The sequence below is a fragment of the Rhinolophus sinicus genome, chromosome 16 (genome assembly GCF_057876585.1).
Source record: "Rhinolophus sinicus isolate RSI-liver-muscle chromosome 16, RSI-T2T, whole genome shotgun sequence".
Classification (NCBI taxonomy): Eukaryota; Metazoa; Chordata; class Mammalia; order Chiroptera; family Rhinolophidae; genus Rhinolophus; species Rhinolophus sinicus.
The window spans coordinates 67,071,021-67,097,853 of NC_142516.1; the positions used below are offsets into that span (position 1 = coordinate 67,071,021).

At 43.6% G+C, this 26,833-nt stretch overlaps 1 long non-coding RNA gene across 3 annotated transcripts; it reads right to left on the minus strand.

Annotated features, from left to right (window-relative positions):
- Nucleotides 1–4: 4 nt before the first annotated feature.
- On the minus strand, nucleotides 5–26,264 carry LOC109458610 (uncharacterized). Of its 3 annotated transcripts, none has more exons than XR_012495685.2 (4): nucleotides 26,202–26,264; nucleotides 20,816–20,927; nucleotides 12,232–20,611; nucleotides 5–10,759 (listed from the first exon to the last, which is right to left on the minus strand). It is a non-coding gene; the product is annotated as an uncharacterized LOC109458610 (long non-coding RNA). The 3 variants fall into 3 exon arrangements; XR_012495684.2 differs by having other exon boundaries at nucleotides 5–8,823; nucleotides 10,567–20,611; XR_012495683.2 differs by having other exon boundaries at nucleotides 5–20,611.
- Nucleotides 26,265–26,833: the final 569 nt, after the last annotated feature.

Consider the following 26,833-nt stretch of genomic DNA (forward strand, 5'->3'; position numbering starts at 1 on the left):
GGGGGGGAGAGCTCGGCAGGGTTAAGGGCAGGGCTGAGGGGGAGGGAGAGGGCAGAGGCCACGGGAAAAGAGACAAAGCTGAGGGTGTAGAAGGAGGAATGCATGGCCCTGGTGGTTCTATTAATTATAATAACCACCTCCAGGCAGGGGAGGGGTGTTGCAGACGGGGGTGGGACCCAGGCTCTGGCTGCCTCAGTGTGAATCCGGGCTCCACCGTTTATTAGAAGTGTGACTACCTCACAGGGTTGTGAAGATGACAAGTAATAGTGAAGGTGTGTTAGCACAGGCCCCCTGCCTGTTTTCATATGGCCTGTGACCTAAGAATGTTTTCTTTTCACATTCTCAAATAGTTGCATTTTCAGTGGTCATATAAGTCCCTGCATTATATCTTTTGATTTTGCCCTTGGTCCGCAAAGCCTGAACTGTTAACTATGTGGCCCTTTCCAATGAAAGGTTGCCATTGAACCAGGTCTGCATGCAGGAGGCACTCAGGAAGTCACCACCCGCCTTCTGCCAATCACCATGAACTATGGACCCCCAGCAGGCACTACCTGAGGCAAAGTAACACCTCCCAAAATAACCATTTGCCTAATTTACTGTTAAAATGCAGCCAGGTAACTTTCCAAGAGCATATAATTTAACTCTAATTCTTGAATTAAAATCCAAAATCTAAGTATCTTTAAAACCCATAGTCTTTCAGTCTGTCATGCAAACTCCATACAATTAAGCCTTCTATTAATGTTTTCCAAGCCAGACATTTTGTTCCCTGTGTATCTGACACATACAGACAGTTAAGATGGAACTGAATGAAATTATATCACATTGCTCACTGCACGAATCCAACACCAGCCCCCCCAAAAAAAGGTGGGGGGAATAAGAAGAGTCAGTTGTTTTGGAGGGTTACACTTAACCCAATTTATTGTGCCTCTTTTTATTTCTTTTCCCAATTTTTCTAAAATAAACGTTACTTTTGTAATAAGGGAAAAAATACTTATTTTTTTAATGAAGAAAGTGAATAGAATCAGTCTTACCCAGAGTATCTACATTGTACTTTTTAAAGACAGCACTATTTTGACAGCCAAAAAAGATACTTAGGAATACAGCATTACAAATTCAAGATCACGTCTATGAACTTGGCTTGAAAAAACCCCTCCGCAAAAATACAACCTACCATCTGTACAATGTATTCAAAAATGATTAGCATAGTATGAAAAAATAATGCTGGAACAGCAGATTTTCTTTTTTTTCTTAAAGAATGCTTCCTGTTCAGTATTCTTTTCAGAGTTCTCCATGAGGTATAAGCAAAAGCGAAATGGAACTTCAGGTCAGGATGAAAGAAACAGGAAGTAAACAAAGATAAGAAAGGAACATTAAATACTCTTTACTGACAACATGGCATTTTTCTAGAAATTTCACCGGACCCAAGAGAGAATTTCTGTGTGCGTGCACGAACGTCAAGAGCTGTTCGGGGAAACCTCCCATCTCTAGCTTCAAGTGTTAAGCCTGAGTCCCGTTTATACTATCTCAGCCATCAGAAGCTATCCTGCCATTTTTCCGACCGCAGGACTCTCACTCTCATGTCACTAAAAGTGAATCAGCAGAGCCTGCAGACACAGAGCCCCCAGAAAAGCGGCTATGAGATGAGAGCGCGAAGGGCAGGGTGGAGAAGCTGCTGGCCTCAGGGAGTTACCCTGGGATCTGCTACCTCACTGACCAGGGAGCAGCCCCGCTCACTCCCTCAACCTCTCCACGCCTTACTACAAAGGAATTAGGCCGAGACCCTCCACCAAAAAGCCATTCTGTGCTTCAAATCATGACGTCTTGTTTACATTTACATGAATAAATATACTCTATTAACAAGGTAAATTTTGGACAATCTCCATTTTAGGAAATTGTGTCCCAACGTTACATGTTCAGATATGTTTCCCAAAATGAAAAAACGTGCAATGTACCGAATTCATACCTATTAGAGGATGTTTACCGCCCAGGAGTAGGACCCCCGCCCCCCACCAAGGACTCAGGAATACAGCCCTCTGTATCTGACAGGTAGGCTCCTGTCTCGTCTGCAGGCTTTAGAGGACCACTGTCGGTGAGCTTCCGTTTGTGCAAAACCTTGGCCACCAAGAGGTGACTAAGAGGAAGACCCAGCTCCATATGGAGGCAGAAGCTCCACGCCGCATACAGAACTTCTTCTTTCTGGGGCCAGCACTGCTGAATCAAGCTAGAAGACAATCCCTGGAGAATTTAAATTGAAAAAAGCAAAGGGTTAGGTTTGAGCTCCTGTCAGCACACCTTTCTCCCTTACCTCTGCGAGTTTGTTCCCCTACCCTCAGGGCAGCCATCACCCTTAGATGGTATCCCTGTGACACCGCCCAGCTGGTCCCCTCCAGGACAGAGGGGACATGTCAAGGCCCAGCACGGCAGGAGGCTGCGTTCATCACTGTCACTTACCACCTGGACATTCTTTTCAACTTCAGACGCTGCCTTAATTGGCTATAGGAATAGGTCGAAGACCTAATGCTGGGGAACAAAAATGCTCTAACGCTGGCTTTCTTCAGGCTACAGACAGAAAAATCCACACTTCTGACAGCGGCCCTGCCAAGAGGTACCCAAGAATCAGATGAAAGGGAAGAAAACACGGATATATGGCCAACAACATGGCAGAGATCACTGAGTAAACCAGCACAGGGGTTGGCAAACTTTCTGGAAAAGGCCAGACGAGAAATACTTTCGGTTCTGCAAGCCACAGAATCTCTGTTGCAACTACTTTACTCCGCTATTCTAGGGCAAAAGCATCTACAGACACCCCGTAAACAAAGGAGCAATGAGTGTGGCTATCTTCCCATAAAACTAGGGACACGGAAATCTGGAGTTCACATAATTTCATATAATTTTCAAATATTCCTTTTGATGTTTTTTTCCAACCATTTGAAAATGTAAAGACCATTCTAAACTTGCAGGCCATACAAAGACAGGTGGGCTGCGGTTTGCCTGTTCCCAAATGAGGGGAGGCGGCAACTGCCAGAGTCAGCATCCCACCTCAGAGGAGGCAAAGCAAAGCGCACAGCCTGCTTCACAGGTTCGGTCGCACTGGATTTGCCCCTTCCCTCCCCAAACCCAACCTTTCAAATTAGTCCTACGATGGGTCCGTTGTCTCCACCGCCCTCATCTTCTCTTCTATCATCCTGTACAAGTCTCTCCACCCAGCACCAAGAGCGATGGGCTTCCAGAGGAAGTGGGACTGAATCACTCAGTGTTGAAGCTCCTTCAACAGCCCTCCAATCATCAAAATAAGCTCCAAACGCCTTGCCAGGACCCATAAGGCCCTGCCTCTCTCTCCCATCTCTTTTGTGCTCCCCTCCTTATCTTTGATCTTGTGTGCTGGTTCATTTCATATCAACTCAACTGGGCGACAGGGTGCCCAGATGTTTGGCCAAACGTTATTCTGGGTCTGCCTGTGAGGATGTTTTAGGATGAGATGCACATTTGAGTCAGTAGACTGAGGAACACAGATCGTCCTCTGCGTTAGTCAGGGTTCTCCAGAGAAACAGACCCTGTATATTCCTAGCATGAGACTGATTACAAGCGACTGACTAGTGGGATTATAAAAGCTGTGAAGTTCCAAGAGCTAAGTCCCAGTCCACGGGTGGAAGACCAATGTACAGTCAGACAGAGAGAGAAAATTCAACCTTCCTCTACCTTTTTGTTCTATTTGGGCCCTTAATGGGTTGCCACCCACATTGGGGAAGGCAATCACGTTTACTCAATCCACCAACCCAAATGCGAATCTCTTCTGGAAAATACCATCATAGACACACCCAGAAATGTTTAGTAAGATATCTGAGCATCCTGGGGCTCGGTCACGTTGACACATAAAATTACCATCCTAATGAGGGTGGGCCTTATCTAATCAGTTGAAGGCCTGACTAGGAGAGAAATAATGACCTTCGGGTGAGAAGGAAGAAACTCCTCCTGCTTCAGTCAAACTGAAACATTGGCTCTTCCTGGGTTTCAAGTCGGCCAGTCCTCAGACTGGAACTACACCGTTGGTTCTCCCAGGTCTCCAGCTTGCCATCTCATCCTGCAGAGCCTAGGATCTGCCCATTTCCACAACTGCATGAACCAATTCCTTATAATAAATACACACATACACACACACGCACCCTATTGGTTGTTTCTCTGCAGAACCCCAATAGAACAAAAAAAATTGTCACCCTTTCTCGCTCACTTTCACTTCCTCAAACACAGGCCACTCTATGTGATTCCTTTTTCTGGAAGGTTCACTCTTTTTAGTATTACCTTCTCATTCAAGTCTCAGCTTAAATGTCTCCTTCTGCACTAACATTCTTTGAAAATTGCTTTCTCTCGTTGTCTGCCAGTGATTCTCTCACTCTTGTTTTTGTGACTTTCAAAACATTTATCACAATCAATCAATGGGTGATGACTTCGATGATTGACTTATTCCTCCCACATTCATCAGGGAGGCCTGAGCACCATGCCTGAGCTCTTCGCTGTACCCCGGGGCTCTAGGGCAGAGCCTGGCATAACATATACTTTTAATTAATATTGTAGAATACATAAAAAGCCCTGAGATTCCATCCCTTTGTCTTCTTCCTTGGGTTTTCTATCTGCTTTATTAGAAAATGATCCTTGATCCAAGAACAAAAAGATCTTGGTGATGATAAAGCCCCCACTCTCCCCGCCCCCGCCCATGAGATAATGCCTGTTCCCTATACCCGTGACGTCCTCTGTATTCTTGATGCTGTTCTTGTTCTCTGAACCCATCACTGAAATGGGGACTCGCTCTCACAAGGGGCTCTGTCTTACTAGTTAGATGGGTATTTGCGTTACCAGTAAGTCACCGACCCACATAATCCACAGCCGGGACTATCGCCCACTATCGGGCTATGTGCACAACTCAGGGTACCTCCAGTTCCCAGCACATGGCAGGTACTGAACGGCTTGCTGAATGAATCAACCTACTGAGTCATTTTCCTCATTCCCTCGGTGGCTTCTGAATCAGCAAGCTCCTGAGTAACAGTGGTGGATCACTGGCAGGGGAGAAAATTAATGGGTCCAAGTTTTCACAGGCGTCTATACTAGAAAAGTAGGATTTGAGAGCCCACTGGCTCAACGTCATCCTTTACTGGTAAAAACTGTTTCTGCCCTATTACCTCAGCGACCTTTGGCAGGTTCCATCCAGTCAGTGCTTACTCTCTGCCCCTCGCGCTGGGCTGAGGAGCTCGTGCTCACACAGCACAGAACAAAGTGGAAGCACGACGGGTCTTCACTGATTTGTTGGCTGGTCAGTGTGAAGCGGAAGAGCTTCTGACTGCTATGGTCCAACTCTGCTGAGCCTCTCTCCTGCTTCACATATTGCAACAGAAAGAACACCTTTCATTTAGGTAGAGCAATCTGATCTTGGTGCATGCTACAACTTAATTGAAGATAAAATAACCTGTCAGCACCAGTTAGTGAGTATATCGCCCTACACCTCCGAGTCCCCCAACGAGGCCAGACAGGTATCTGAAACCTGCCAGCAAGTCCGCGAACTGGACGCTGGGAAATCTTACTTTGCTAGAAATGCTCTGTCACAGGGAAAACCAGACCCTAAGAGATCTGCGGGTCTGTTTGTGCCTGGGGTGGCATTCTGCTCGCCTCGTTCTTTAGTGCAGAACACGTGGTTCGAGTGAAATGTGTTCATTTCCTGCACAACAATGTCCTTTGCAAGTGAGAAGACCCCTCCTACCAGCTCTCCTGAGAGAGGCTTAATCCTTTTACTTTTCCAGTGTGAATTTCACGCTACAAGGGCTAAGTTTTCCAAAGACAAGGCTGTGATTTTTATGCCTGTCCAATATTTTGGTCACACAGGCAAAGGGATGCCTCCCCATGATCTCTTGATTCAACAGTGACTTCTTACATCTGGGCGCTTCCCCTCTGAATCCCATTCTCTTCACAAAGCAGCTCCTTGGGGTATATACTTCCAAACAGCAACCAGAGCAAAACGGCAGGAATTACTCTTCCCGAGCTCCACACATCACTATGGAGGCTGCTTGTATTTTCGCCCCCCTGATGTAACGTGGGGGTGACATGTCTGTCATATGACAGTAAGAAAACCAACATGTGGGTCACACTCTAAAGCGGGGTGTCCAAAGTGCGGCCCGTGGGCCAACTGCGGCCCGCATCAAATTCCAAAAATATATTTAGTTTACTTAAATAAACCAGGTGAGACAATACGTACTTCACCTTGAGTGAGTGGCCCGGCTGTTTGTGTATTTTACCGCATATGGCCCTTGGTGAAAAATGTTGAAAAAAGTTTGGACACCCCTGGTCTAAAGTCATTAAGTGCCGGCCGGCAAGGCTAGAGCTGTTTGATTCACGAGAAATACATTTTCCAGCCCTGCATTTGTACAAGGCAATGCAGTTCCGTTTGGATTGCAGTTCTTTGAGTGCAATACGTCTTTCCTTGACTCAAAGTACGTATTTGTGGGTACTGCTGAAAGTCACCAGGGGAAGGAGGGCATTAATTGATCGTGCATCTCCGAAAGCTTTATTCCCACAATACACAGTAAATGCAAGATATGAAGAAACGTCTCAATTTGCCTGAAAACCTCTGACGTGGCTTTCTAATACTTAAGACCACAGGGTAAAAGCATTTCTCAGCATCTGACCAGCGAAGCCTCCCACGGCTGCTAAGATGAGGTTTCTAGCAGGAGCTGGCCCTCTCTCCTCGACTGCATGAGGGAGAAATACAATGGTCTCGGCTTGCTTCCAACTGTACTTCATTCCCTGAACTTACACGTTGGTTGTCTTTAGGAGAGAGCTGTTTAAAGTCGACTGCAACAGCAAAAATAATGACGATATCATGAATATTCTTACTGAAAAACGGCTGCACACCTTGCTCAGACACCTGAATACACTACTGTCTGTCCAAGGATGCAGGAACACAAAAGCTGACTGGTGTAACAAGAAATGTCTAGCCCAACAATCAGATCGTGTTGGCGCTCTTAAAGGTGTAATTCACTAAGTGGGGAACAAGTTTCCTCTGAGCAAATTAAGTACTGGGAAGTACAGAGTTAAACAAATGTTAAATGGGGTACTTTTCTGCAGAATTTCTCTGAGCTTTTAATATTCTGACATGTGTTCTGAATCGTCTTAAAACTCTTTACCCCTGATTCTTTTTCATAAAGTGCAATGTTTTGGAGGACTAGCGTTCGTTCCATGGAACAAACTTTTGGAATCTCTGGAATAGGCCACTTAAAAGTGACAAATACTTTAATATCTTTTCTGTCACGCACTCTTCACTATTTCCTGCTTTTCTATCATAAGGATATTTTGCATAGTGCAAATGTAAAGTACAATATTACATTATAGAAAAAATATAGGACGATGAGCACATTTCAAAATGCTCACTGGCATTATAATTCCTATTTCCTACTTTGCTGATATTTCGGGCAATTCTGCTAAGGGCCTTTTCTCCAAAGCACAGGGTGATCTGAAGAAAGCATGAATGAACAAAATGAGGGGCTGCACAGAAGTGTGACTGCCACATCTGTTAGCAGTGCATTTGGTAAGCCTTCCCCTGTCACTATATATATTCAGAAATAATGACAAAGAAATGTAGTTCCTCCAGGCAAATGAAATGGAGGTGCAAATTAGAATCACACCTCCAGTCTCATTTTGGTATCACTTCTTGTCTGGATAAACAACACGTACTCTCACTTTTCTACTCATGGCAAGTAGCCACTGTTAACACTTGCATTAGGGACCAGTCACAACAAATTACAATTAAGTTTCACATCACACTGCAGGAGGCAGCCCAGGCCCCAGGGAACACTGAGTTAAGCTAGGCCCATTACCAAGTTTGAGATAACTAGCACTGGGGCTCGCAAGACCCCTGTGCCTCGGCCACGTGAAGCGGTTAAAATCTAACGGTCTAAGTAGCATCTTAACATTTCTGCGTATGGTGGTTTATTATCCTCTGTGGAGAGAGCAGCAGTGGGCAGCTGCTTGCAAAAAGGGTGATTTTAATCACCAATCATTTTGAAGTACACGAGATCACTAGTCCTCTACGGTGAAAGCTTTACTGTAATGGGAAACTGCGTGTGCAGATTAAAAACATGAGCAGATTTCACTTCAGGATAATTGTTAGACGCTAAACTTTGGGGATGTGGAGAATATCTACAGACCATGAGACAGACAGACAGACACACACACACACACACACACACACACACACACACACAACCACGAGGAAGGTAGGAACCACAGACTCACTGTATCCGTGAGTTTACCTCCATCTAATGGGTGGACAGAAAAAAAGGGGTGTTTTGTTTTTTTTCTTATAACCTGGATCCTACTAGTTAGTTATTCAAGTAGGGCAGAGTTCACCTGTTCTAGTGAAACACATAGGTGAAATCTGAAACAAATGTCTATAGAATCCATGCAACTAACCTAGAGAAGAAAAATAAAATGAAATCTTAAAAAACCTTTAAGAATCAGCATACCTACGTATAACTACGAGAAATAAGTAATATTAAGCATTCTTTAAATAAACAAATTTAAATGAACTCAATCACCATCAGATTTGCTACATTTTTAGGCATACTGCTTTTCTAGGGCACCTCTATGAAGTTTCCAGAACGTTCCTGACATTGTAAGACGGGAGGGAGGAATGCAGATGCTCTGTAGTATGAACAAGATGGTTCTCCCACATCTGGGCAATGCTTTAATCCCAAGTGAAACGTGGATGGCTTTCTGATGGTTGTAGATATTTTCTCTACAAGGCTCCGACGGTAAGTTTCAAGTTATCTGCTGGTTCTTCTAGAAGTACAGGAAAATTATTAAAATCCATCATTTGGACGTCCCATCATTCATACACCTTGAGACATCCATTAGTATAGGTGTTCTCTCTTATTTACAAGTAGTCATTTTGTGACGTAACCCACAGAACCCGATATTCACAAAGCTGTTAGTGGCCGCGCTCCATTACGGAGCGGCCATGTACCAAACACTGTGCTAAACTGGATACACTGGATCTCACCTATCGCTCACCAGGAACCTATGAGGTAGATTTCATTATGTTTATTTTACAAACAGGAAGTTGAATTTCTGAGGGTGAAATAAGTTGTTCCAGGTAACAAAGCCAGTACGTGAAATAGTACAGATTCCATCCCGACCTGTTTGACTCCCCTAAGCACATGCCCATCTTCACAGAGAACCGGGTAGTAGGTACAACGGAAGAGAAGCAGCCATGAGTAAATCAAAATACACACTGTGACTGAGCTTAAAGCTCAGTGGAGCCGTATGTGAGGACCAGTAACCATGAAGTATCTGCCATGGGACAATCACAACAGATTTCAGGTCAACGGGGGTGAGGGGGATTGGAGAGGGAGAAGGTGGCACTTCAAGTTTGGGAAGGAAAAAAGTTCCTTTTTTTTTATTGAAATGCTACTCTCCGTTTCAGGCTCATTGGGGTTTGTTAAGTGGAACAAGGGCACTTAAGATGGAGAAAATATAGAGGAAAACACACAAAAACCAGGAAGCTCTCATGTTAGTGAAATCGCAAACTGATCAGGGCTGGCTGAGATGTAAGCAGGAGGAAGAAAGTATACGGTGAGACTGAAAAGGTACGGTTGGGCCAATTGTATACGCTTTGGAATTGTCTTGAACTCTTCCGATCACTGCCAAATGCCATCAGCGCCTACCCTTGCATATTCCTGGCAAGCCTCTTCCATTTCCACAGGCACCTTCCCTTCCTCTCACGTGGCCTAATGCAAAGGCCACTTAAAGTCTTCTAGTCCTCGCCCATCTCACTCAACTCCTCCTTCAAATACCGCTCCGATTCGGTCACCAGTCCACATCTGCAAAGCCGGCCTCAGGAAGAGCATTCATAGACCTCGCTAACTTGGTCTCAAGCCTCGTCTGTTATTCCATCTCTCAATGTACTTTTTACACCTGTCAATTAAAGCCTCTTCCCAAACATCTCTAATGGCTCTGATAACATACCATTAGCTCATTTCCTCCTCCCCAAGCTGTTTTTCTGCCACTGCTCTCTATCTCGACAAATGAACAGAATGTCTGGCAAAACCAATTTAGAAATCTGACCATCACCCAAAACCCCTACTTTTCCTTTGCTCTGATTGTTAAGTATAATTTTAAAAAAGGTTCTACAGCCACTAATTCGTATTTGGGCAGATTTTAGAATTCAATACCATTATCTTTCATTTGCTTTATAGCACGGGTCTAGCTGATCGCCATGCTTCCAATGTTATCCCTCACCCAATCCGTCGTCTGCATTTTCTATAATGACCACATTTAATTGCATCCCTCCCCTGCCTAAAACCCTTCAAGGATCCCAACTGGCCCTGGAAAACAGGCCTACTCTTTTTAACATGGTTTATCAAGATCTGGCCCCTCTTGCCTCTCTCTATTCAATCGCCAGTCCCTATACTCGAGGTAAAATGAACTATTGGAAAGTTCTTCAGCTCACAAGCGTTCTTTCTCATCTCTGCACACGGCATGGCTTTCCCTGCTTTCCACTCTGCCCAGCTAATTCCCCCTCACCTTTCGGCGTCTCAGCTTACATGTTACTTCTGCCAGGAAGATAGCGCTGTCTCTTCAAGCTGAAGTTAGAAGTTCCCCCCGGTCCTCTGCAGCATCCTGACATACTCCCCGTCACCATTTTGTATTGCAACTGCTTGCTTGTTTGTCTTTCTCATCACCGTAAGAAGCTGTGGAGGATCTCATCATGATAGCCCTGCAATCTCACACATGAAAAAGATGAACTATTTTCCATAAGCTAATCCTACTGTATGTACTCATGTTCATATATTATGTACCCTTTTGTCATAATACTTCCTCTAATCCTGTAGAAAATACTAAAGAAAATAAACTACAGTCACCTAATTTTCTCCACTCTCTTCTTTATTTCTTCTGCTCTTGGCTAGCAACCTTAGCATGGTGCCTTTGAGAGCTTGACAAACACTTGTCACTGTGAGTACAATAAGTTAACAGAGTACGCAAATGACAGCATAATAAGTGATGGCGCCGTGTACCATTTTTTCATGACACTACTGTATAAATTCCATTAACATCACTTAAGGTGCCTGGAAGCTCACGGTTCACTAGACCAGGAATAAGATGGGAGAAAGCATGCCAGTATCCATCCCTCTACCTCACTACAGTTTCTTACTTTCTTCATTTCTCATTCATTCTTGTCTGTTATTTGACAGTGAACCTCCCAGTAAAAACAAACTCTTGAGTGCATGTAGCACAATACACATTTAAGGTTTCCATGTATCTCTATTGATGAGATGTTTATTTTAAGGGGGACACAAGTAGTTGCCCAAATGTTTGACTCATCCAATTAAAAAAAAACAAAGGTCTTAAAACGAATGCAGGGTGGCCAGATGGCTCAGTTGGTTAGAGCACGAGCTCTGAACAACAGGGTTGCCAGTTCAATTCCCACATGGGATGGTGGGCTGTGCCCCCTGCAACTAAAGATTAAAAATGGGGACTGGACTTGGAGCTGAGCTGCGCCCTCCACAACTAGACTGAAGGACAACTTGGAGCTGATGGGGCCTGGAGAAACACATGGTTCCCCAATAAAAAATAAAGAATGCATAAATATGAATACTTCTTTTTAATCATCTGGCAAGGAGGTTAGTACAAGTGCCGATCACAAATAAAAAGGCAAGCACTGCATTAATAAGGCACTGTCTGCTTTAAATTGGACTGTAAAGCAGAATTTTCAGATGGCCACAATTACAACCCCTCCCCATGGAGAATGAAGCGAGCAGACAATGTAAAATAATGCTGCAATATTCAACTGGTATTCACATTCCAGCTTGCAAACAAGTTCTAATTCACTTGCCTAGACAGTTAGCCATCAGTCTGCATAGAAAGAATTTAAGACCATCCAAGAAACAGGAAACATTAGTTCTGTCACCAGTGCGTTTATTTTGGTGGCTCACATCTGCATCCATTTCCCCTCAATAGATCCTTTCACAAAACAGGCAAAGGAACAAAGTTACTGGGCCTAAACCCATCACGGTGATTGTAAGAAGCTGAACCACCCACAGCCATCATTAGAAGGAAGTTCTTAGTTTCATGAGGAAGAACTCCAACCCCCATGGAGGCAAAGTCTAGAAGTAAATAATAATCTGTTCAACACGACTGCCTTCACGCAGTACACCCAACGACGTCCAGGACCCAGCTCGTCACACTCACTTTAGAAGCAACATATCGAAGTGGATGTGTTCAGACGGACGAGCAAAGGCATCTCCTGGGAGTCTAACCTCAGCATGGGATCCTCCGGTGTCAGCTTGTGTTGATGATGAAATTACTTCCAAATAAACCAAACAATGAATAAATAGTGATCATCATGGAGGTAGAGAGCAAAGCTCCCTTAAAAAAATCTACGAATTCAACGGTGTAGACTTCACCACAATAGCCGTGACTACACAGCACAAATCCAAATCCTCTGAAGGAAAAATCTCCTTCATTGAATTCTTGTGGTCTAGAACAGGGTCAACAAACTATGGCCTGTGGCCCGTCTTGCTGGCCCCCTCTTTTGGTCAATAAAGTTCTATTGGGACAGTCATGACCACTCATTTACATATCATCTATGGCTGCTTTTGTGCTATAATAGAAGACCTGAATAGTTGTGACGGAGATCACATGGCCTGCCAGCCGTATTAGCTGGCTCTTTACAGAAAAAGTTTGATCTCTGGTCTAGAATGATGAATCATTCACCAATCCTTGCTCTACAAAACCAGGCTCTGGATCAAAATTATTTTGTCTTGATTCTATAATTCTTCACTGAAGACCCAGTATTTAAGGCTCCAGGTTGGCCCAAAGACAACACAACCCTCCACTTGGAAACACTATAGGAACGGGTCCAGGTGGCAACCCTGCAGATCTGAACAGATGCCTATTTTTCTTCTGCCCATGAGACAGATGGTCCTCAGAGAGGGGAGAAGAATTAGTCCATGAGAGAGAATTCTCTGTGCAGCACTAATTTTGGAAATGTATCCCTGATCCATCTGGCCATGAAGGATTCCTTAGGAGTACCTTTGCTATTTGAATTTGCTTAACATTTAGGAGGGGAATCCTAGGTACCAAGGCTAGAACCTCAGATATTTGCTCTGTCAAAATGTCAGCACAACATTCCGATTCTGCCCTTGAGACGCGGTATCTCAAGTAACTGTAAGGGCGGAGGATGATTATAAGGATGAAGGCAAAGACACCTACCCACTCATTCAGAGACCCCGTTTCAAAGAATGTGTTCACTCCTCTGACGATAAATAACCTCTCAGGTGAGGAGAGTAACACCCAGTTATTTGAGCCGTATGCAGAAAGCCGGAGCAGTATTTACCTTCTGACCTGCTAACAGCAACTCTCCATTAGATACAGCAATGCTTCTCCTTCTCATTAACCACTCTCACTCGTCTTTGATATTCTGACCTTGTTGTGCTAAGGAGTTTTCTCCCTGAGTAACAAACCATATATTTCCAAAGTTAATTAACTCAGATCTGATGCTTTTCCCCGTTTCATTCCCAATCTGGCTCCACAGTGTGTGGGGTGTACAGTGGGGCTGTTTGGTCCATAAATCAAGAGGAGACAAAATGACGAACTAACAAAGAAGAAAAGTTAGGCAACTAGAAACAGGGGCATTAAGGAAAGCAACCGCAGATGGATTCTTTCATTTAGTCTCAATGCCAGGCTTTGAAGTCTGATGGACTTGGGTTTAAGTCCCAGTTCTACCATTTACCATCTGGGTCATCCCAGGGTTCTCATCTATTAAAATAATAGCTGAGTTACCCGCAGAGTTATCGTAAGAATTGAATGAAAATACACCTGTCATTTAACAGTGTCTGGGTCACAGTAAGTCCTTAACATGTGCTTAACAACTATTATGAGCAAAGTTCCTGCTAAGAGCATAGTTTCTGTTAGAGTAACAAGGATGGGCTGGGAAGAAGTCACCAAAAGAAAAGATAGCTTTCGAGACTTTCTTCTAAGTCATACACTTACAGACAAGGAAAATTCTTAGTAGAAAAAATGTTACTGCATTCTACATCCACTATTCCCACCGTTAGGAACGCTGTAACAACTCCCACTTTTCGAGTACTTTTGGTCCCAAAAACCACCTGTGGGGTTTCCTGTGAGCCCAGGAGGGCCATCTAACATGACTCACCCAAGCTGCAACATCCAGGGGAAAAAATATGCTGCCTTAAAAAACTGGAGGTCTCTGCAGGTGATGCTGAGAAACCAACCAAGAAAAAGTTATGGGCTCAGCATTACTTAGGTGCTAAGTGGGTTTTGAAAGAAGGAGTTCCTTCTCCCAAGAAAGTATAAGTCACTGTAGCATTAGGAAAACAGTATCCCCAACCTGATGTGGTGAAGTACTTACCTTCAATTTAGTCTTACAAGATTTTCCTAAGAACATACTATTTATTTGTTTACAAACTCTAACTCAGTATTTTTTCTGAAATTCTAACACCTTCCACAGGAGATGTCCCAGACACGTGTGCAAAACCAGGAACACAGACAATGACCTAATAACAAACCAAGAAGTGAAAGTGAATTTTCAAGACAACTAGGCTGGGGACAAAAATGACAAAGGGCTTTCTAAATGAAAAATCAATACCTGAGTTGTACCTGGAAGCAAACGGGTAGCCAGGATAGACAACAGAACACAGCTGCAGTGACTTCGGGCCACCGTTAATTACCCAGAGCTCACCTCTGGGGCAACCCCCTGAAAGCAAAGCAAGACCAGCCCGCTCTCTTCACCAGATGCTTCTCTTTTTCCAAGCTCCACGGGGTTAGGCTACATCTGAGCTGTTTCATCCATGTTGCAAGCTAATTACAAAGAATCCAGAAGTGTGGGAATGAACTGGGAATACTGCAGGCTACGGTAACAAACCTTAGCACCATCTGCTGAAATATTAAGATGCTGGTTTAAAAAGTGGGCTGTCAGAGAAGGAGGTCACAGCACCTACAGTGGGAAGTTCTCTTTAATAATTCTTTGACTTCTCTTTCCTGTACACAAGCAGTAGGGCACTGAGCCAAAGGGGAACAGTCCAGAGATAAGAGGCCATGTCTGCTTACCTTCTCCCAGTCCAGGCGCCAGCAGGCGTGAACCCAGAGCCTTACTCACCAAAGCAGAGGAAATATGGTCAAAAGATGGTGGTAGCGTGTTTTCTATTTCAGTGAACAACCACAGTTATTTGGGCAAATATATAGGGACGTCATTAAAGTCCTTTTTTTTTTTTTTTTTATAATTGGTTGACACAGAGACAATTAAAATGCGCATGAAGGAAGACATCTCCCTCAGTCATCTGAGACTCATGGGATTTGGGGCTCCCTCTGTAGGCTGGATGTTTCTCTCTCAAAAAGGTGCAGTTGAAATCAGCCCCAGGTTTGTAACAAACATTAGGGCATCAGTCAGAGTTGCAATGGACTTAGGGAAAGCCAGAGCGCCCTGTGGGATTTAGCACCACTGTTCAAAGCCCCCATCACAATCACACCAGAGGTCAAGAACTGGATGATGACAGCCTTGGGACTTTGTACTCTCTCAGCAAAGGGCAGTATTGTCACTAGTCTCCTTTGAGTGATAACTATGACAACAACAGCAGCAGTTAACCTTTTGCAAGGATGTGCCATGTACCAGGCACCATGCCAAGGGCCTCATCCGCTACATATTCATTCTTCCAACACTGTGAGGCAGGTGCTGTTATCCCATTTTACAGGTAAGAAAACTGATGCCTACAGAGTGTAAGGACCTTAGCCCAGACCCCGTCAGCTAGGATTAAGCAGAGCTGGCCTTGAGCCGAGCTGTCCGACTGTCCTCATAACTGCTGTCCTCCAGTCCCATGGACAGGATCTCACGTAAGCCAGCCTACATAAGGGCCTGTCACTGTAAGGATATAAACAAATGGTGAGGAGGAAGACAGGGGTCTTACCAAGAGTCCAGGCAACACAAGTTCAAGAGTCTTCATTCCTGGGCCATGATGGCTGGGACTCAGCGACTCGGCCCATCTGCTTCTCTGCCCTCCACTCTGTAACTGGCCCACGTCACTCCCTGGCGCCTACAGATTGACTTTCTTTTGAGTCAGGTGCCAAAGGTCCAACTAGTAGAGACCAGGCACAAAAGCCTGGTGCCACCACCCCCGGGCTGCCGAGTTATGGGAGGCAGGCAACCGTGGGAGCGGCAGTGAGCCCGGCAGGCCCTGTGCTGCTCCTAAAGGACAGAACGCAGCTCTGCATCGTATTTGGATCCTGCCTCACATTGTCGGCCTTTACAGAGATCCTTCATACCCAAAAGGGCACAGAGGATTATTGCTCAGTCCCAGAAGTCTATGCGTAGTGACTCTACAGGTAAGTACATACAGGAAGAGCTTTCCTACTAATAAGTACAAAAAGTACCCACAAAGACACATTGGTAAGTTATTAAAGGTGTCCCTCCCCCTGCTTCACGCTGTGCTTATTTCCATGTCCTGTTTATCCGAAGTAAAAGGTGCATGGGTTCTGATTTCCACTTACCAGAGGCTGGTCATTTGTCATCATTACGTAGAGAGGTGGCTCCGAGTTTCGCTCAACCATCTGTCGTCCCTCACAAGCCTGAGGGATTCACAGCAGGACCAAGAGTCTGCCAAGCCTCTCAAGCAGCCTCTCAGGGCAGGGTTGACAAGTCACTCCCCAAGCCGGGGTTGACCAGACGGAAGAACAGACCCACACACACAACTAGAGAGAGCCAGACATGAGGGCCTGATAGGTCAGAACGAAAACAAAGTAACCCTTTCAACATTCACTGTCACAGACATACGTGGACACGGGATAATACCTTGAAACTCCAAATGTCTCTCCAGCAAAGAGGCTAAAAATATTCACATGGTAAGAGCTCCTTTTTATGTACACAAAAAACTCATGAGGTAAACATGAAGCTCCACTGGAAGACAAAAGATCAACACCCTTGTACGGAAAGCACGACCAAGCCACTGGGAAGAATACTTGCAGAATAGCAAGACCTTAGAAAACAGGGTCCCCTTCAAAAAGGGCGGGGCATTTAAAACCTTTTTCCTAAGATAATTTAGCTCTGAAGACAATGGTATTAATTATTCGATTAGACTCTGAGTATGAACACATTTCATCCAGGTGGCCTGCAGCAGCACACAGCCTCCCGCTGGTGCTGGTTTCTACACGATGAGGGGAAAGGAGAGGAGGGAAGTAGAAGAGAAGGCAGATTTTACAAGCCTTTTTATGAAATGCTACAATCCTAGATATGCTGCTTAACGATGTCCCCAGCCTCTTTTAAATACACGTTTAACAAACTGGTAGGGCAGGCCTGAGAGAAAGCACAGGTGTGGAGTCAACACGAGTGTCTGATCTGCGGCTCTGCCATTTATTAGCCTTGTTAAGCTCAGCAAGTCATTCAACCTCACCAGGTTTCAGATTCTTACCTATCACCCCCATGCCATCTATAAATGAGTACACTGGCATCTGCCTTATCCATATCCCAAGATTATGAGGATCAAAAAGAAATACATACTTAAAACTTTAAAATCCTGAGGTAGGCATTAGGTATTTTCATTTTTAATGGCCACAATAAACGCAAACCTATTTTACCTAGCTCTCAACAAAATAAGGCACATGTTGAGAATGGGTTCCAAAGTGCATGTTCTAACCCCAATTTAAATCTCAGATCTGAAAATACATCTTGGGAATTGATTGAAGCCCGTTTCCTCAGCTGTAAGAATGGAAAACACAGCTCACTTTATAGAACTGGAAGATGCCTCACACAGTGCAAAGCTAACAGTGAATACTCCATGAAACACGGGTTTTCTTTTTCTAATCTTATGGGCTCTTGCAAATAAAACTTCTGAAATTATCTGACGGCTTTGTGATACCATATGATACCCGGTCATATAGTTAAGGACGTATGCAGAGGGTGCCAAAAAAATGTATATATATTTTAAGAAGGAAAAACTGTACTAAAATTGTACTAATCAATATACACCAATAACAAAAGATGAATACAGATTATGTGTACACATGTTTGACTTGTAATTACAAGAGGTGCTCAAAGTAGTTACCATCAGCGTCCAGACACTTCTGATTACGGTGAACTACTGCTTGAGCAACGTTACCAAAGTGTCCACTTGTATATATATTTTTTTGGCACCCCCGGTACATGCCATGTCCAAAATGAACACTAAATTCAAATCGTTCCTAAAACATATTTTCCAGAAAATATTCTTTCGACTTTTTCAATTCTTATATTGTTCCAGAAGCAAAGAGTTGAAAGAAATTTACATTGAGTGCAGCTTTTAAAATCCTGACATCAGTTACACAGTAACCCCCCGCCCCCAACAGTTACTTTCTGTGTCTATGAATGAGTAACTTTGCACTATTAAAGGAGTTAGTTGAAAACTGAGGGCAAATGAGTAAAACGTGACTATTTGCAAACTTAAAAAAGCAGAGTTTGCTGAGTATCACGCCCATCACAAATAGTGAAGCCACTCTTTAAAATTTTCATTTAAGACATATCAAGTACTTAAACGTTATTGAGGGGGGAATCCTCTAGAAAAAATTACTTTGGGGATGTGTGTGAATTTTCCAGTGCTACTGCTGTTTTTAAACATCATGACAAACAATACACTTAAAAAGTTTTCATTTTGTCAAAAACACACACTTATCTACTAAAACCCATCCAATACCCACCTCCCTACAGATTTAGCATTCTTACACGGTGGGGTTCAATTAATTCCTGACCACACTGATCAACTGAATTGTTGCAAGCTTCAAAGGTGCACATCCTCTCAATGGACAAACACAGAAAAACACCTTGCGGCAGAGTTGTAGATGGCCAACTCGTGCCTGCACAAAAACTGCCCTAAACAGATTTAAAAAGAGAACACTGGATGGCGAAGTCAGCTGCTGGGTTCTGGGCTCTGTTTTCGATACTTGGCAAGGGGAGGGAGGAGACGTTATCAACTTCTTAGAAAGAAGTAGAACCTTAGAAAAGCTGAGCTGTGCATTTTTTTTCTTTTTGATGGATAAAGAGGGCAATGCTTTTGATCAACCCATTAAATGGTTTACTGGAAATTGTTCAGCCATTCTTCTACCATTCTATTTACCTGGAGATAGATAAGACAGGTAGATATAAGTATAGATATAGGTATAGATAGATAGAGATCTTCCTTTCTCTTAGTGACCCCAGAATAGTTTTCCATCATCCTTAGTCCTCTGCCTTAGAAAATTTTCAATAAATAAATGTAGAACTGTTGTGGACCCCACCTTCAGCCTTTGGTAAAAGGACCCAGAACTGGTTGCACAGGATCTGAACCTCACAAGTTCAACGACTCTAATGATCCTCGGACTATCCCAGCACCAGGGGCCATCCACCCAACGCCACCAGGGGGTCCAGAGACAGGGCGTCTCCCCATGCATGCACCCCAGACTTACCGAGTCGATCTCTGGGCCCAGGAACCTGTGGTTTAACAAACTCTCCAGGTCCCTCTTCAGCAGGCTGAAGTTTGAGAAACATGCCTTAGAGGACTACTACTTCTCCAGCTTAGGCGTGCTCATGGATCAACCTGGGAATTCTGCTAAAACGCAGCTTATGGTTCAGTAGGTTGGGAACTGGAGACAGTCTGCATTTGTAACACGTTCCCAGGTGACATCGGTGCTGCTGAGCCATGCACTGTGCTTAGGCTCGCAAGACCTTTGAGAACAGAACTCCATACTCACTCTACGCACTGTGATAATTTATTAGCCACCTAATCTGGAAACCAAGATTACGGGATGTTGAAGGGGAGAGGTTGGGAAGATTCCCCGAGTTCCTCAACTGTCTAATAAAGGCATTTATACCAACTAATCCACAGGCTCAAGGACTCTTTACATGCATGACCAATAGGAAACAGTACAAATAGAAATAGTTGCAACTGCTGCTGTGATAAGCATTTTCTGCATAGAGAAAGCAGTTAAGCCAACGGAGCACCTTATGACCAAAATAACAAATGCTCTCGTCTCTAACGGCAGAAAAATAAAGATACTAATCTGAACTAGGTTCCGTTAAAGCTTGCAAGCTTTCTCAGCTCTTGAAGATGCATGCACCACGAGACACAAAGGGAATAATCTATGAGTTCCAGTCCCAAAATGTAGTTCCCAAATACAGTAATCCCCCCCTTTTGCATGGGGTATACATTTCAAGAACCCCCAGGGATGCCTGAAACCGCAGATACTACTGAACCCTATATATTTCATGTTCTGTTTTTTTCCTATACGTACATACTTATGATAAAGTTTAATTTATAAGGGAGGCACAGTAAGAGTATACTAAAACAATTGACAATATACTATAATTAACGTTATGTGAATATGGTCTCTCTCTCTCCCCCCCCAAATATCTTACTGTACTCACCTTTTCATTTAAAGGAAGCATTTTATGGCTCCTCTTTGGCAGTGACGCTGAATTGCCAGCGTCACTACCCTTGTGCTCTGGGGCCATTATTAAGTAAAACAGGGGCACTTAAACACGAGCACTGCAATCCCAGGATAGCTGCTCTGATCACCGCGATTCTCCCGAGGGCCTGATGGGCAGGAGCACCTACAGGAGGATAAAAAGGAAGGATTCACACCCATGTGCGATGGTGCAGAACGGCGGCAATTTAAACCTCATGAATTGTTATTTCGGAAAATTTCCATGGAATATTTTTGAATTGCAGTTGACCATGGGGAACTAAAACCACAGAAAGCGAAACTGTGGATAAGGGTGGGGGGGACTACGGTACACTGTTTATCATTTACCTACCTGGAGATGGAGAGCTCTCCTTTTTACAGTTTATTGAGCAGTGATGAAAGAAGCTCAAACATTTTTATTCCATCGGGGTTACACTGTCTCCCCAAGCCTTGGGTTTTTCTATCTGTAAAATAGGGAGAACATTCTGCATCTTTCACAGTTATCATGAAAACTTGCAATGACCCTTGTGAAATGCCCAGCCTTGTGACACAGTGCACAGTCAACAGAAGCAAGCCACTATGACAAGCCAGTTTTACATGACGACTCTGACAGTGACTTAGAGAAGAGATCTGCCCAAATACACCCTAGTCTCCCAAACTGAGTGCTGTGGACTGAAGGTTTATGCCCCCTCCCCGCCCCCAAATTCACCTGGGGAAACCTAATCCCCTATGTGATGCTATCTGGAGGTGGAGCGTTTGGGAGTTAATTAGGCCATGAGGGTAGCCTCTTGCCAATGGGGTCAGTGTCCTTATATGAAGAGACCAGAGAGCTGGCTTGCTATCTTTTCATGATGTGAGATCACAATGAGACATCGGCAGTCTGCCACCTAGAGGGGGGCCCTCATCAGCACCTCCATGCTGGAACCCTGATCTCAGACGTCCAGCCCCCACAACTCAGGGAGAAATGCCTGTGTACAAGCTCACTAGTTACAGCAGCCTGACCTAACACACTGTATTGAACATCCTGATATTCTTGTATGACTGTCTTAGGACTTGGATTTGGTGAAGAAATCACATTAGTCAAGGTATAAACGCTAAGCAGGGAATATTCCATTATGTAGAGTAAAATCACAGGCCAGGTTAGTTTTCTGGCTATTAACACCAACATAGATCCATAAAAATGAGAAGAGCTGTGAAATCTTGTATTAATAAATGTACACCAAACAATGGGTAACCTAGGACCCCTGAGAAGTAGAACCAAAAACATTTCAACTTCCCTTTACATTGCTGCCTCATACACTATTCAGACAGAGGACCAGCTTATATGTTGTCCAGGAGAAAAAAACATCAACTGTTCATATACTTAACATTCACACTTAGAAGACCTTCTTATCCAAGGAGAATAAAAACAGAATGTAGCAAAAGTCCCTGGTGTGTCAATTTGCGCTTTCTCCTGGAGCACAGTAGTTCCTTTTCCTGGAGTCATCGTTTTACAGTTTAGGTATTATTTTCAACCCTGACAACCCTCAAAACAAGCAAGCAAACCTGAAACGTCTAGATAACACCGATATTATGAGCACTAATTACCTGATAGAGAAAATAAATTTAAGAAGAAACTAGGTCTCACACCAATCCTGATTCTGAGTAAGCCACAGCTCCTCAAACATCACGCATCGCTTGTATGTGTTCTACAACTATTCTGAGCACTTACGACATACACGGTACTACGGTGGACACAGCGGGAAAGAAACACCAGCTGAATCACAGAAAGATGCTGCCCTAGGAATTTCCCCATTTAGAATATGAGTTAAAACATGAACTAACTTATCTGTATTTTACAGACTTCACAAAAACAAACGAAGAATACCAGGTGGACTCTTGTCCAAGAGGAGATGTATCTGTAGCAGTAAAACAAAACTACCTAATTTCATGGTAAGATCAAATATTTCCAACATGGCCGCCCACGGTTAACCATCGCAGAACATACGAGGTCTGACAATTACATTCGTGAACTTGTTACAACGATATTGCTAACCTTTTGTGATATCAGAGGGATTATTCATTATGAATTTGTACCAACTGGACAGTTAACCAAGTTTACTATTTGGAAGTGCTCCAAAGGCTGTGTGAAAAAAGTAGACGACCTGAACTTTTGGCCAACAATTCATGGCTCTTGCATCACGACAATGCACACAGCTCACACAGCACTGTCTGTGAGGGAGCTTTTAGCCAGTGAACAAATCACTGTATTGGGACACCTTCCCTACTCACCTGATCTGGCCCCCAATGGCTTCTTTCTTTACCCGAAGGTAAAGGAAATATTGAAAAGAAGACATTTTGATGACATTCAGGACATCAAGGGTAATACGACGACAGCTCTGATGGCCATTCCAGAAAAAGAGTCCAAAATTGCTTTGAAGGGTGGACTAGGCGCTGGCATCGGTGCATAGCTTCCCAAGGGGAGTACTTCGAAGGTGACCGTAGTGATATTCAGCAATGAGGTCTGTGGCACTTTTCCTAAGATCAGTTCACGAACTTAAATGTCACACCTTGTATACTGTGTTAAGATTGCAGGCTCCAAAATCAGAGCCAGCGGCAGCCCCAATTTACTACCTATAGTCCTTGGATGCGTTCCTTAACCTCTTTAAGTCTCTTTTTATTCCTCTGAAACTAGGGATTAGAATACCTCTCTCGTGATGACTGACATACTGCATATGAAGGACTTAGCATGTTAGTTGATCCAAAATATGCACGCAAATATAAGCTTTCTAGGCGGAAGCTGAGGTAGCAATAGACAGCCACAGGCTTCCAGGAACCTGAAGAGAATGCAACAGAAAAGGCAGAGAAGGAACACCTCCTATTCCCTCTACAGCTCATTCCAATCACCAGAGCAGTATGTCTTTGATCTTGGCTGAAATAAACCTCTGTCTAGTATGCAGCCTGTCTGGGACTCATCCTAGAGCCAGTGAACCAGAATCCAGGGTTGAGTCTCAAGCATCTATACTAATAATGTTCAAAAGTGAGCGTCATGCACACCTAGGCTTGAGAACCACTGTGGAAGACAAAACATTTTATACGTGTTGCAGTATCTGCTTCAGGCATGATTCAGCTAAGATCTGATGCTCTACTTTGAGGCTAACATAGATGCCCAGTCTTCGAAGTCTCAGGTTCACTGTCCAAAATTCTATCCCGAAGTCGTCTTTAATGGGGTTCTCATTGGTTCATCAGCACCCCTCAGCGGGGCTTCTGTTCACTGCGAGGGAAAGGAAAGGACCACACACAGGTGCCTTCACTCCGCAGGTCGGATATTCTGGCCAACCCATCCCGTCTATCCATGTTTCTACATCCTCATCTCACTTATCTGGATCTCGGCTGAGTCCTTAACTCATTTATCTAAGATTATGCTGCCAAATTGCTCTCAAATGTATTTATAATCAAGTCTGAGTACTAAAAAAGTTTGTCTAACACACATACTTTAATTTCCCTGTTTGGGGTGTCCTACTATATATTGGTTAGGTTTTCAAAAGGTTTAAGAACATAAGAAATCATCTCACAGAATTTGAAAGAATATGAAAGCCATCTACAATTCATGTTGTTACAATTATTTAATCTTCAGAAGGGAAGAGGGAACAAAGCATTGCATTATGCTGAAATTCTGGTGTGCTCGATTCAAATCATGATACTTTAGGAGACTATAGTGTCATTTAAAAATAAAGTCATCCAGAGAGAGAAAATATATACAGAAATTTTTCATTAAAATTACCAAACTAATTTTTAATCCACTAGTGTTCACACCTCTCCAATTATATGAAAAATTGTATTGGGGAGTGTAAAAGAAGAACTACTCCACCTAAGTCATAGATCTAAGCTGGCTGATGAAATAGACTGCCATCAGGTCAATCAATTGCCATTTGAAAGGCTGCGCTAAATAGATCTTCATATAAGTGTCTAAATCTCATCAAAATGTAATGACTTCTAATTAATTTATGCTAGCTGGCAGGAAACAAACTTTCACTGTACATTTTAGATTCCCACTTGTAAAACGATTACCAAAACCCTCCACGATTCCCAAATTACTTCTCCAAATACAGATGAAGTAACATATCCTGATTCCACTCTACAGAGAAACCGCTATAAACTAGTGTTCTGCATTATAGCAATCTCTAGCAGCCTTTAAAATAAAGCCAATCTATCAACCTGTTTCAGGTAAATAAACTAGCAGTAAAATGCTCAAAATGTTATTTTCTTATTTACCAAAGTAAATGGCTACCGCGTGATCAAGTAAGCCGGTGGCTGGCTACCCACCAACTCTGAGACCATCTATTCTTCCCCAAAATGGGGACAAGATAAAATTCCCTGCCTCACAGCTTATCTTGAGGTCCAAGCGAGAAAATGTACATAAAAGCACATTGTGAATTCTAAGGCTGTATGCTATCAAATATGTACACACATAGGTACTTTTCAATCAAAACTATATCCAAAGGTGAAAGTGCAGACTCTATAAAAGCAGTAAAACAATCCCTTCAGTTGGGCTGCTGTTGCTGAAGTGTCAGGCATGAAACTGGAGCAAAAATTCTCCAAGAACCCACCCTTTCCTAAAGACGTACGTCAACAGGTACCAGAATGGACCCGTGCCTCTTCCTCTCACACTGGCTCATCTGAAGCCTCACAAATAAAGAGCAACAAAGGAGTCTACACAAAAGCACACATTCCTGAGAAAGACGGGATGGTGTTCGGGATGAGCCACGTGCAGGTTTGCACGCTGAAGCCGAGGAGAGAGAGGAGTGGAACCGGTTCTTCCCGCCTGCGGCAGCCACAGCCGTCCTGGCTTGCACAGAGCGCGGTGTTTAAAGGACTCTGACGAACACAGCAGGCTGACGATCCCATCAGCCATCAGATGTGGCTCAGGAGCTCCCAACGGAATTTGCTAACACAGGAGACTCCAGAAGAATCACCCATTAAAAACAATCCAAATACAGACTCTAAATGTGCATAAGGCCTTTTGTGATCTCCGCTGGAGCTTATAGTATCTAACAGCTGCAACTGTGACTGTTCTAGCTAATTGCTCTCAGCAACAAAAATAAACAATCACTCCAGGAAGAAGACTGTACCCGCCAAATATTAATGAATTTTTTAACAGTCAGATATCTCCAATCTTGGTTTAAAAGCCTTGCGACTGGGAAAGAAGTCTCAAAGAACAAACACAGGGTTGAAGAGGCCAGAAAGAAGGGACTTCCTTTGTATTTAATCCTCCTCACCCCACTCCGCTAGCCTCCCCCCCCCAAAAAAAAAAGTAAAGAGGAAAGTGCCTTGTGTCTGGAAGAATTTAAGCCATCTGAGATATTTTAACTCATGTATAACTTTTTAACATATGGGGGGAAAGAGTCGCACTGATTGGAGCTATTTTTAAAGTGCAGCTCTACCATAAAAATAGACATTTACTCATAAGGATGCTTGAATAGAGAACAAGCCCAATCTACGTCTCATTGTTAAGAAAGGGGTGAAAAAAGGCTGCCGTGCTTTCTGGAGAGCCATTTATGGTCTGCCTGTGACGTCATGGCAGGATCCAGGTGCACGCTAACGAGCGTCTTTCAGCCTCCTCAATCCTTTTAAAAGTGCTCTTCTACCATCAGCTACATCTCTGAGCACATGTAATAAGGAGCCTGTATTTACCCAGGCCCTCGCAAGGCAGGAGAGCACCGCAATCAGACCCGAGGAAAAGAGGAAAAATTACTCACCCACAATTGGCTTGGTCGTCGTCCTCTCCTAGTCCCTCTTCGGGAAGGGAGCCTTTCTTTTTGCTAAGGAAAGAAGAGAAGCAGTTGACTTATCAGTTCCCTAGGACACCGACGTGTCCTCTTTCCATAAAGAGGAAAGGTAGCTTCGGACTTCTCTCCCCACTCAGGCTCCTGCTCCTTAGTTGAAGCGTGCAACCAAATCGCCCGCTTTAGATGGTGGCAAGAAAGCATTTCCGCACCTCCCGAAAAAAGAGAGCTGGAGACATCAGCCCTCGCTAGGTTCTGGGCTTCCATTTCTCTTCATAAAAGCTTGGAGAAATGGAGTTGTAATGGAAAACCACGTAGAATTCCTGATTTTTATACCTCCCTAACCAAAGGGCAGCAGCAATCAATACAAAGATACAAACCCAAAGCCAAAACAAAACAACACGCAGACAACAGCTTTCATGTGCCGTGTCTTAAAACAAAATCAGGAATGCATTATTTTGTTTATTAAAAAATTTTCTCCATATACTCATGGGGAAAAAAATCAAAAAGAGAGAAAACAATATCCTTGTCAAGAAAAAACCCCCACATATTTCAATGTTTAATCTATTATGAAAACAACATATAATGATAATACAACTTGTAAC